Raw genomic sequence first — 14,034 nt, 5'->3', positions numbered from 1 at the left:
CATCACTTCGACACACCGGACGCAGTACATACAGTGATATCGCATATTGCTTCGGCTTAATAGGGCTATAAAAGCTAAATATCTGTGATCACGTTAGTTTATTTCGACTGAGGTTCCACACCACCGTAGATCATCTTTGAAAGTAGTGTCTTCTAGTGTTTGGTACACAGATGATGTCAGTCATTTCGAGTTATTGATTTTAGACCACGCAATCATAATAAGGGGTAGAGTTGGGCAACTGATTAGTAATTATACTTAGGAAATGTAAACTTCGTAATATAAAGGTTTTTTTAAATCTACAATAAATGTATAAGGAGGAACAACGTTTATCATTTAGTAGGATTAGTTGCCTTCATCATTCATTTATGTTTAAATTGTAACTTACAGAATTAAGAGATCCTAAGGTCTGACTCAGGGGGTAGTCAGACAGGGCCAAATCTTCATTTTACAGTTTATTACTCTCCGTTGTGCACATTCATTTTACACCCGCCTGGAGTAGCATCTTGGACAATAAATGCATTATTGTCACTGATATTTTCTTGGTGCTCTCGAACATAATTAGGACCTCGCTACCACCTCGTGCCCTCCCCTCTCCTGACGACTGTAGGGCCCCTACATGTGGTGACAGTGGTAGAGATGTGTGTGTGCATGGTACCACATGCACACATCTAAGACAACAACAGCTGAGAATTTACACAGCTTGTAGGTGACGTCAGCAGCTATGACTTGAAATTTTTAACAAGGCAGTATGTTGAGTGACTGATATTTGTTTGCTTTTTTCTTCTGTATTTTCTTTATGGCCAAGTTGGGCCATAGGGACCTTCACAGTACATTAAAACTGTGTTTTGTTAGACAACAGGAACCAACATCAGTTCCGTGAGAGCACTTCAGAAGTCTTCTTGCAGTCAGTGATGTGTTGATACTGTAATTTATCTGGACATGACTTGCCATGTGTTCAAACGGAATCAGCTACCTACAGTATATGTAGAAGGGTTGGTCGCAAAGGACACCAATGCACATAATCTCGTTGGGCTATGATAAAGCGTAAAGATTAAGATTAGTTTAATGTCTCTTTTTCCTGTTGTGTGTACAGTTTCCAACTTTCCTGGTAGAATAGCAGATGAAGTTTGCACAAATTCCGAAACAAGAGCAGAGGTTCTGAATGAAATGGTGGAAGCTTTGAAGGGGCAGATAGCCACATTGTTACAAACTACAACGCAACAGCAGCCAGACAATGAAACATTGAGTAGGAGAATAGAGCAAGGAGAAGCCGTCATGGGCCAAGATTCCTTGATTCAGGAGAAAATAAAACAGTGTTGAATGTACCTGCCCATTCCATCGATGCTGCAGCAGCTAACCTCATAGCGCCATTTTCTGGGAAGGCAACCTAGGATATACCTAATTTTATTAGTAATGTAAAGGCTGCCGCCAAATTGGGAAAATGGTCGGAAGAAACTTCCTTGAAGTGGGTGACGCAAAAACGTACGTTATGTACCACTCAGTAAGGCGCAGATGTTTGATGAACTGGATAACTGGATACTACAGCGCTATCGGAAGCAGAACAGCGCGAGGTTCTTTAACGGAAAACTCAATTGACTATTACGGAAGCACAGCAAATCAGTGGAGTGCTCCTTTGACACTTTGACAGGATTAGGAAAATGAACTCTGCAGGACGTGGAGGCCAATAGAGTGATACTGTGTGAGGCCGAAGATAGGGCTCTGGATGTGTTTCTATGAGGTATTTCTGCTGATTTATCAAAGAGGGTCGGAATGGTGGACCCAAGAGACTTGTCTGCTGTCATTAGAATTGCTGAGCAGTTGGAGGAGATCGACACTACTAAACGTGGTGTTTTTTCCTCAGAAAGGAAGTGTTTTAGATGTGGGCCCACGGGCCACACTAGGGAACAATGTCTTCAGCAGATAAAATACGTGATTGTTGGAAAAATGCACGGGACAAGCAACTTCCTAATAATCTCTGGTTAACTGTGAATGGCCTTGCGTCATCCGTAAAAGGTACAGAACGTAAATTTCCGGCGGGCACAGGGGCTCACGTGTCAGTAGCCAGTGCGGATCTCTTGGCCTGAAAAAGACTGGGTCGCCGCGTATAAGTTGCGCGAATTAGGTGATAACGACGTGAAGTCATTGGAGACAACGCTGTTCAGTTTTAACGTGGGAACTAAGTGTTTTAGGGAGTATGCAGAAGTATTGCCACGAGTTGGTGAGAGGCTCTGTGTGATCTTGGGACCGGGCTTTCTTGCTAAACATCGCGCAAATTTGACCTTTCGCGGAGTACAATTGAACGAGACATTGTTTCCGCTAGGGGCACCTGCTGCAAGTGTTGCACTGTCGCAAGTTTCACTGATCACGAAGGTGGTACCAAATAAATTACGGACGCAAGCATTAAAGATCAGTCCGTGAGATCGAGGTGCGACAATAAGATAATGAAACTGATTTTCTTTGCAAGATGTGGCAACTCTGCAGGCTTGCGTAGGCGCAATATCTTTGACCTTGGTCTATAAGCTGCTTCAGGTCCAAGTGGCACATAGATGCAACTGCTCAGTCGTGAGTTGTGTAGTAATAAGTTGACACGTGTTTGTGTCTCTCGTCACGGAAATGGAACCGCATAATATTGCGCAACGTTATGCCATTTCTTTTTGTGTTAAATTGGGTGACCTCAATGGACGGATGTCAATTTGGCCAGGGTGCGTGAATTCTTAGGATCTGATCGAAGATTATCCGTTAAAATGATTGCAGAAGAACTGAACATCAATCGAGAAACTGTTCGTCTAATAGTAACTGAAGATCTTCGTATGAGTAATATTTGTGCAAAAATGGTCCACAAAAATCTCGCACCATAACAGCGAGAAACACGGAAAATGTGGCAGCCGATCTGTTAGAGCAAACGGAAATCAATCCATAATTGTTGAGCCATGTTATCACTGGTGATAAAAGTTGTTTTTTTTTTCAGTACGGTCTGCAGACAAAACGCCAAAGGTCGCAATGGTGCTCAAAGGGATCACCCAGACCAAAAAAAAAGCTCGCATGTCAAAGTCAAAAGTGAAATGCATGCTTGTGTGCTTCTTTGATTCCAAGGGAATTGCTCATAAAGCGTGAGTGCCTCCTGGACAAACAGTTAACCACTATTACTACAAAGAATCTTTAGAAAGGCCGGCCGCGGTGGTCTAGCGGTTCTAGGCGCTCAGACCGGAACCGCGCGACTGCTACGGTCGCAGGTTAGAATCCTGCCTCGCGCATGGATGTGTGTGATGTCCTTAGGTTAGTTAGGTTTAAGTAGTTCTAAGTTCTAGGGGACTGAGTTCTTCCTGTCCGTACAAACATTGCTGATAATTGGATTCTGCATCACGATAATGCGCCATCCCATACGCTCTGTCAGTACAGCAATTCTTAACCTCAGAACAAATGTCACCTTATACACCAGATATCGCTCCGTGCGACTTCTTTCTATTTCCAAGAGTCAAAACGGAGGTCAAGGGACACCATTTTCAAACAACACAAGATGTCCAAAAAGCTCTGACGAGGGTCTTGGAGGATATTACAGAAGATGAGTTCCAGAAATTTTACCATCAACGGCAGAAGCGGTGGAAAAAGTGTGTGCAACAGAAGGAAATTACTTTGAAGGAGACAACACTAAACTTGACTAAAACGGTAAGCAACATTTTTTTTCACGTCAGTCTCATTACTTTATTGTCACACCTCGTACGATACCGCAATGTATAGGGAAGTGGATGTGGGTGAGCAGAGATACGGACCTACCGAAGGATTTATCGTGTGTTGTAGAGCCACTGGGAACTAACGAAGAATTGGATAAGTCACAATGTTTTGCACGCAGAAGTATAGTTTGTGTTAGTGACGTGGACGGAGATTTTATGGTTTCGGTCAGTCTTGATAATTTTGCCAAGGAAGACGTGCGTCTGCCAAAGGGTTAACTGATTCCTAATTTGAATGTTTTGGAGAAAGACGGCATAGATAGGTCAAGTGAGCATCTCTACCGCAAGCAAACTCTCAGTGCACCTGCATTACGTGAGAAAGTGAAACATTTATGAGGTAATGCTACAGAAACAAATGAAGCCTTCTTACTGCAGTTTGTGGATTTGTTTAATGCGAATGGTCCGTTACCAGCAACGCCACTCACGCAAGCTAGAGCACCAACTGGGAATAATGCTCCAGTGTACAACGGACCATTTCGGATTCCGATCTATATGCAGCCGATAACGGAAGAAGTTACCAATCAGCAGCTAGCTAACGGTATTGCTGAATATCGTGGTAACCACCGGGGGCACTGGTAATTTTGATCCCGAAAAAGTTACCGGATTGCACCAAGAAATACAGATTTTGCTGTGACTACCGATACCTCAATACAAGAACGATCACCGATACATATCCGAAAGCAAACCTAACAGGAATTCTCCTACCGAGGGCGCTTCGCTGCTAGTTGACTTGTTTAGCGTCAGTATACGCTTTGCTTCAAGACTGTTTGTGTCGCAGTCATATGTTATTCGACACTTTCTTTTAGTTGTCAAGGCTGTACGCCAGCTTGGTTAGGAAGGAGTTGAAGTTTGTGGTATGTAACTCATATGACCAGATCTCATTTTCTGTAACGTTGAGACGTGTTGAGTGTGCTGTTCACTTATGTTCTGTACTTTTTTGTAACAGATGTCTGAAGATGTGTGTAATCCTGAAACGCGTAACATGTTCTAATAAAAGAATCAATTGAACATCTCATGACTTTATTGCAATTTTACAGCATTGGTTGCCAATTATTAATATATGGTAATGTTTTCATCCCGCGTCCGTCGCGCCCGTTTTAATCTCGCGATGGCCGGGTACCAGGCCGTGCTGAACTGCAAACCGCCGTCCTTGTTGATGGTGTTTTCAGAGTTTCTTTTTTTCAATAGCTTCTTTTGTGACGCTATCCCAAAATTCCTTCGTCCTCATAATGACAGATGTTTCGCCGGATAGAATTCGGTGTCCATTTTCTATGGCGTGTTCTGCCACGGCTGATTTTTCTGGATAGCGTAGGCGTAAGCACCTCTCGTGTTCCGTCCGGCGTTGCTCCACAGTGCGTACTGCTCGTGGGATTTTAATCACCTGGCGTGGCCAGAAGCCGGAAAGTTTTTTATTAATGGTTGTTTCTGTTTCCACCAGTAGCGCAATCGAACAGTAATGGGCCTTCTCACCTATATTTATATTTTCTTGGGTCCAGGTTATAACACACAGCAGCATTTACATAGCTTATACTATGAAATACCAAGTTTGGTTTATTACGTAGTATGCCCCAACAGAACAAATAGTCCTGTCTGTTCCTACTGTACCATAACCTTAAAGTTGGAAGCAGGTCGTGAAATAAAACTATCTTGTTAAAGCAATTATGGTACAAAGCAACAGAGCAGTGTTACCCTCTGAGAGGAATTTTATTATGTTGACCGTGTTGTACCTAACGGAGGTGGCTTATCGGAAGTGAAAGTCAGAATTACGTAAATATTCGAACAGTAACAAACAAAATTTTGCCTATCTGCACTGTTTAACTGATAAAGAAAACGGTCGCCAGCCTAACTAGGCAAGAGAATGTTTAACATTCTCGTTCAAGAAAATAGTTATTAGAAACTCTAATGGATAAACACAACCTATACTTGGCCACACGCGAGTGCAATTAACTCTGACACATACATATGTTTACGGTAAGATTGAAACTAACAGTTACAGCAGCAGAAACTATTTGCAAAATTATAAGATATACCGAAACACACTATTACTTTCAGGGTTTAAAGAAAATATGGTTTTTATAATTAGTGGTCTTTCACAATAGACAAACTGTGGATCCTTTTATATTATTAATATGCACTTCTAATACACAAGAGAGACAAACACTTAGCAAACATAACGTTTCACAACTGCAGCTTTCCACTTTTACTACAGTGAGACACAAAATTAACATATACACTCCTGGAAATTGAAATAAGAACACCGTGAATTCATTGTCCCAGGAAGGGGAAACTTTATTGACACATTCCTGGGGTCAGATACATCACATGATCACACTGACAGAACCACAGGCACATAGACACAGGCAACAGAGCATGCACAATGTCGGCACTAGTACAGTGTCTATCCACCTTTCGCAGCAATGCAGGCTGCTATTCTCCCATGGAGACGATCGTAGAGATGCTGGATGTAGACCTGTGGAATGGCTTGCCACGCCATTTCCACCTGGCGCCTCAGTTGGACCAGCGTTCGTGCTGGACGTGCAGACCGCGTGAGACGACGCTTCATCCAGTCCCAAACATGCTCAATGGGGGACAGATCCGGAGATCTTGCTGGCCAGGGTAGTTGACTTACACCTTCTAGAGCACGTTGGGTGGCACGGGATACATGCGGACGTGCATTGTCCTGTTGGAACAGCAAGTTCCCTTGCCGGTCTAGGAATGGTAGAACGATGGGTTCGATGACGGTTTGGATGTACCGTGCACTATTCAGTGTCCCCTCGACGATCACCAGTGGTGTACGGCAAGTGTAGGAGATCGCTCCCCACACCATGATGCCAGGTGTTGGCCCTGTGTGCCTCGGTCGTATGCAGTCCTGATTGTGGCGCTCACCTGCACGGCGCCAAACACGCATACGACCATCATTGGCACCAAGGCAGAAGCGACTCTCATCGCTGAAGACGACACGTCTCCATTCGTCCCTCCATTCACGCCTGTCGCGACACCACTGGTGGCGGGCTGCACGATGTTGGGGCGTGAGCGGAAGACGGCCTAACGGTGTGCGGGACCGTAGCCCAGCTTCATGGAGACGGTTGCGAATGGTCCTCGCCGATACCCCAGGAGCAACAGTGTCCCTAATTTGCTGGGAAGTGGCGGTGCGGTCCCCTACGGCACTGCGTAGGATTCTACGGTCTTGGCGTGCATCCGTGCGTCGCTGCGGTCCGGTCCCAGGTCGACGGGCACGTGCACTTTCCGCCGACCACTGGCGACAACATCGATGTACTGTGGAGACCTCACGCCCCACGTGTTGAGCAATTCGGCGGTACGTCCACCCGGCCTCCCGCATGCCCACTATACGCCCTCGCTCAAAGTCCGTCAACTGCACATACGGTTCACGTCCACGCTGTCGCGGCATGCTACCAGTGTTAAAGACTGCGATGGAGCTCCGTATGCCACGGCAAACTGGCTGACACTGACGGCGGCGGTGCACAAATGCTGCGCAGCTAGCGCCATTCGACGGCCAACACCGCGGTTCATGGTGTGTCCGCTGTGCCGTGCGTGTGATCATTGCTTGTACAGCCCTCTCGCAGTGTCCGGAGCAGGTATGGTGGGTCTGACACACCGGTGTCAATGTGTTCTTTTTTCCATTTCCAGGAGTGTATGTAAGATATTGACTCACCTTCTGCGATTTACAACAGGCAGTAATGTGATCATTTACTAAGCAAAACTTTATAAGCCTCAGTCTTAAGAACTTTTAATTTTGAAGTTAGCAACAGCACTTTAATAAGCAGTTTTAATAGGAATATTTTCAGCAAACAACACTTACTTTAACTCACTCTCTTGCCACCTTAATTTTAACTTTCTTTTTACTATGTTGAAGAAGCATTAATGAGCAAAATATTGGGCTTTAATGTTCTTTTAGTAAGGACACTCGAATATTACTTTAGCTCAAACGGAGAGGAACCTGAGAGGTGTTATGATGAGGAAATAAAAACAGGGTAGGTACATAAATTCAGATAAAATTTACCTTATATTTGAGCACACTAACACATCCATTAAGCTGATCCTTCACTGTACACCATTATAGTATTACGTTACATGATTGCGCAACGTGGTGGCAACTGCATGTTGATAGGTGGGTTCGCAGGCAGGATTGCTGGACTCTGGCCACATCTTGGTGGCGATGATGAATACCAAATCCAGAATCGTTCCAGCTATTTGTCCATCCATCCGAGGCATTGTAAAGTAGCAGAAAAAGCCTCTTTCGGAAGCAGAACAATATGCATCTTTTACATGGCAGTGCACAGACTCGTAGCTCGTCTCCGACTGACTATCAGTTCCACCTTTTCTACCTAGGCCAACCACAATTTGCGCGCGCTACACAGTTCCGTTCCCGAGGGGAACCACAACAATAATACAGAATAACTAAGAATCCTAAGCGAGGATCAGCAGTTTACATAACAGCAACCAAATACATTAAATAAAACAGAACATTTGCACATATTGACATTTCTACAGAAAATTATTCACACAAAATTACAATTATATATAGTAAGTTTTGTTCCCTCCATATGGGACAAAGCATTTAAACGCAGGTATACTACATCGCATGGAATCAGAGCATAACTCAAAGTTTTTACAAAGAAAGGAGTATACAGTTTTGTGTTATCTATTCAAACAAACACATTTACAGAAGGACAGCAATGTAACATTAAATGAAGCAAAAGCAAAATAAATCAGTACAGCATTAAGAGCTATGGTGTTACAAGGTCCCAGCAGAAATCAACCATCCTGTGCAATTAACTACTGCCTTCTGCCGTTGTTGTCTTCGATAGCCAAATTATCGACCACCTTGCACAGTTAAACTACACTGGTGAGCCAAAACACTATGACCACCTGCTTTGTAAGTTGTTTGTGCGTCTTTGAAACGAAGTACATAACTATTACTGCGTATCGGGGATCCACAGTTCGTTGGTAGCTTTTTGGAGATACGTGGCATTAGATGATTACGCATAAGTCATGTAATTCGCGTAAATAACCGGCCGCTGATCTGCGTACGCGATGACGGCGTCCTGCAGCGACCCATATGGTTCCCGCAGGATTTGCATCAGGCGAATCCGGTCGCCGGGACAGCATTGTGAGTTCACTATAATGATCCTCAAACCACTTTAGCACCGTTCTGGCTCAGACGGGGAATTATGTTGCATAAAGACGACATCGCCGTCGGGGAAGACATGAAGTATGGAGGGATACAGATGGTTCGCAGCTGTCATCGTGTCTTCTATTACTACGTCAGGTCCCACGCAAGCACAGGAGAACGTCTCCCATACCATAATACTGCTCCCACCAGCCAACGTTCATGGCGCACTGTACGTTATGAGCCATCGTTCACCTCGATGACGGTGTTTGTGGACACGACCATCGAACTAGTAAAAATGTGATTCACCCAAAGAGCAGATTCGTTTCCATTGACCGACGGACGAATCCCGATGGTCCCGTGCCCACTGCAATCGTAATTGACGATGTCATTGGGTCTACATGTGAACACGTAGGCGTGGTCTGCTGCGGAGTTCCATATTCAACAACGTAAAACGAACGGTGTGCTCCGAAACATTTGTGCATGCACCAGCATTACACTCTTTCGGCAGGGATGCCACAGATCACAATCTATCCTAATTTACAGAGTAGTCAGGCCTCTGAACCACGCGTTCTGTAAAGAGTCGGGATATCCAACTATTTAGCGCCTAGTGCTAGTTTCACTGTCCTTCTACCTCTTTCCATAGATGCTCACGCCAGTAGCACAAGAACTTATAAAAGCCACACCGTTTTCGAGATATTCATCCACAGGCTCTTCGTAATAATAATCTGGCTGTTACGGCGTAAAGTCAGGCGCCGGCACGCCAGTCCTGAACGTTAGAGCAGAGAGGGCTGTGGAGAAGACGTCAGCCAATTGCACTCTGACGGACCCCTCTCCAGGACGACAACGCGACAGCACACTGGTCGCGGCCCACTTCTACAACACCATCAAGATTAGGCACTTCAAGACCAGCGACTTAGGAATTGTATATGTTGTTGTTGTTGTTGTTGTTGTTGTGGTCTTCAGTCCTGAGACTGGTTTGATGCAGCTCTCCATGCTACTCTATCCTGTCCAAGGTTTTTCTTCTCGCAGTACCTACTGCAACCTACATCCTTCTGAATCTGCTTAGTGTATTCATCTCTTGGTCTTCCTCTACGATTTTTACCCTCCACGCTGCCCTCCAGTACCAAATTGGTTATCCCTTGATGCCTCAGAACATGTCCTACCAACCGATCCCTTCTTCTAGTCAAGTTGTGCCACAAACTCCTCCCATTCGATACCTCCTCATTAGTTATGTGATCTACCCACCTAATCTTCAGCATTCTTCTGTAGCACCACATTTCGAAAGCTTCTATTCTCTTCTTGTCCAAACTAGTTATCGTCCATGTTCCACTTCCATACATGGCTACACTCCATACAAATACTTTCAGAAACGACTTCCTGACACTTAAATCTATGCTTGATGTTAACAAATTTCTCTTCTTCAGAAACGCTTTCCTTGCCATTGCCAGTCTACATTTTATATCCTCTCTACTTCGACCATCATCATTTATTTTGCTCCCCAAACAGCAAAACTCCTTTACTACTTTAAGTGTCTCATTTCCTAATCTAATTCCCTCAGCATCACCCGACTTAATTCGACTACATTCCATTATCCTCGTTTTGCTTTTGTTGGTCTTTATCTTATACCATCCTTTCAAGGCACTGTCCATTCCGTTCAACTGCTCTTCCAAGTCCTTTGCTGTCTCTGACAGAATTACAATGTCACTAGCGAACCTCAAAGTTTTTATTTCTTCTCCATTGATTTTAATACCTACTCCGAACTTTTCTTTTGTTTCCTTTACTGCTTGCTCAATATACAGATTGAATAGCATCGGGGAGAAGCTACAACCCTGTTTCACTCCCTTCTCAATCACTGCTTCCCTTTCATGTCCCTCGACTCTTATAACTGCCATCTGATTTCTGTACAAATTGTAAATAGTCTTTCGCTTCCTGTATTTTACCCCTGCCACCTTCAGAATTTGAAAGAGAGTATTCCAGTCAACATTGTCAAAAGCCTTCTCTAAGTCTACAAATGCTAGAAACGTAGGTTTGCCTTTCCTTAATCTTTCTTCTAAGATAAGTCGTAAGGTCAGTATTGCCTCACGTGTTCCAGTGTTTCTACGGAATCCAAACTGATCTTCCCCGAGGTCGGCTTCTACTAGTTTTTGCATTCGTCTGTAAAGAATTCACTTTAGTGTTTTGTAGCTGTGGCTTATTAAACTGATTGTTCGGTAATTTTCACATCTGTCAACACCTGCTTTCTTTGGGATTGGAATTATTATATTCTTCTTGAAGTCTGTGGGTATTTCGCCTGTCTCATACATCTTGCTCACCAGATGGTAGAGTTTTGTCAGGACTGGCTCTCCCAAGGCCGTCAGTAGTTGTAATGGAATGTTGTCTAATCCTGGGGCCTTGTTTCGACTCAGGTCTTTCAGTGCTCTGTCAAACTCTTCACGCAGTATCATATCTCCCATTTCATCTTCATCTACCTCGTCTTCCATTTCCATAATATTGTCCTCAAGAACATCGCCCCTGTATCGACCCTCTATATACTCCTTCCACCTTTCTGCTTTCCCTTCTTTGCTTAGAAGTGGGTTTCCATCTGAGCTCAGAATTGTATATACTGAAGAGATTCCTTATTTGCACGTCTCCCTTTGCTTGCGACACTTGTGTGTTATTGTCAAAATTAAGTATTGTCATTTTAGATTTCGTAATAAAACTCATTAATACGATTTGTTTGAATGTTGTCTAGCGATCCGAGAAGACAGGCATCCTAGACACCCCATAAGCGACGACTAGTCAGGATTCAACACTACCCTTTGTCAAAGTCGCTTATCTCTAAGTATTTCTCCATTTGCATCCCTTATCTCTGCAAGGGTGATCCCCTGACCATGTCTGCTCCACTTACATATTTTCGTTACCAAGTCACGTGCAGGCAATGCCACAAGGCGGCATCCAACGTCGTGTGGGTGATGGTCACAATGCTTTGACTTATCAGTGTGTAAACACTGCATAACCCAAATATGTGTGCAACATTTCCTTTGGTTGTGATCCCACATATAGGTATCATTGATTGGCGGCGAAGTGTTCCAGTGACTCCTTAGAAAAGCAGATCCAAACTTTCACCCCCGTTATGAGATGTCATGTGCCTCTTATATCGCTGTGTAATCGTATTTGACAGTAAGTGCTTGTATAGTTTATTCTGTCCATGCGAATGTCTCGTCTTACCTGTTTTAAAGTATATATATTGTATGTGGTACCATCTCCCTCTTATATGTATTGTTTACATTAAAGCTTCTGCCCTAAATTACGATTGCTTGAGAGAGAGAGAGAGAGAGAGAGAGAGAGAGAGAGAGAGAGAGAGAGAGAGAGAGAGATTTTCCTAGGGTAATATTATTAAAGTAGTGAATTATAAGTGCTTTGTTATGGGTGTTAATGGAATCATATATTTTTCCATATAATACATCTTGATAGAATATCGAATTGCTGTTAGCTTAGTGGAGTGTTGAAGTTGCCTCTGCATGCTATTCCCAACAACGCAAAACACATTTATCAATGGATGGCAGGAAACTGTCTAGTGTAAGTGACTTCTTCAAAGGAAGTGTTAAGATCATGGTGTAATCATATGAGTCATATTAAAGCTGACCTAACTAGGTATTACTTGTCCCAGTACAGAATGTTGTTCCCTCACTTTAACAAAAAACAAACAGCAAAATCCTTTGGACATATATAATTATACATTTTTTGCTAATCCTACTATAACATTTGTGACTGTGTATCTCTAATGCTGAATATCCAAAACATCTGCTTATCTTCCATGTGTCTCATATCTAAAGTATGATTTAATCTAATTTGTCTTACTGTATATCACAGTAGTACCACGTTTCAGTACCATAACACTTAGAACAAGTTGTGGGAAATCCGCCAAAGAGACTGCATACACTATGCTTACCATTGTATGCATATTGATACCCACTGCCCCAGTACCAGCAGTATGTGAGCTGTATGTACTTTTCTACTGCTATAAAACAAGTTGCAACAGTAGATCTGTATACATGCTTTATATTCGAAATCTTTTATAGGGACTGGTTTAAATCTCTTTGCTGCATTGGCTCTTTTTCTTAGCATGTATAACATCGTTTGTAGGAACCGATCCGAATTTGGTAATATCTCTATATTCCACACAATCGTGGTGAATAGTGTTCTGGATGGGGAAAAACTGTTTGTCACCTGATTTAATATAACACTTCCATATCAGAAGCACTTTTAACATTTACACAGTCCTCCACAGGATCCGGCACAAACAATCCGTTCTGTAGATATAAATTGTGGCTTAAAGGTATACATTCTCGAAACGGTCTCGGAAGCTCCCTCGCCAATTTTTTCCAGTATGCCTCTTGGGTAACAGAAGAAATATTGAATTTAATTGATGAAAGGAGAAAATATAAAAATGCAGTAAATGAAGCAGGCAAAAAATAATACAAACGTCTCAAAAATGAGATCGACAGGAAGTGCAAAATGGCTAAGCTGGCATGGCTAGAGGACAAATGTAAGGAGGTAGAGGCTTATCTCACTAGGGGTAAGATAGATACAACCTCCAGGAAAATTAAAGAGACCTTTGGAGAAAAGAGAGCCACTTGTATGAATATCAAGAGCTCAGATGGAAACCCAGTTCTAAGCAAAGAGGGGAAAGCAGAAAGGTGGAAGGAGTATATAGAGGGCCTATACATGGGCGATGTACTTGAAGACAATATTATAGAAATGGAAGAGGATGTAGATGAAGATGAAATGGGAGATATGATACTGCGTGAAGAGTTTGAAAGAGCACTGAAAGACCTGAGTCGAAACAAGGCCCATGGAGTAGAAAACATTCCATTAGAACTACTGACGGCCTTGGGAGAGCTATTCCTGACAAAACTCTACCATCTGGTGAGCAAGATGTACGAGACAGGCTAAATACCCTCAGACTTCAGGAAGAATATAATAATTCCAATCCCAAAGAAAGCAGGTGTTGACAGTGTGAAAATTACCGAACTATCATTTTGATAAGTCACAGCCGCAAAATACTAACGCGAATTATTTACAGACGAATGGAAAAACTGGTAGAAGCCGACCTCGGGGAAGATCAGTTTGGATTCCGTAGAAATATTGGATCACATGAAGCAATACTGACCTTACGACTTATCTTAGAAG

Source organism: Schistocerca serialis, chromosome 8 (genome assembly GCF_023864345.2).
Source record: "Schistocerca serialis cubense isolate TAMUIC-IGC-003099 chromosome 8, iqSchSeri2.2, whole genome shotgun sequence".
NCBI classification, from domain to species: domain Eukaryota; kingdom Metazoa; phylum Arthropoda; class Insecta; order Orthoptera; family Acrididae; genus Schistocerca; species Schistocerca serialis.
Note: the sequence above shows the minus strand (reverse complement) of the source record.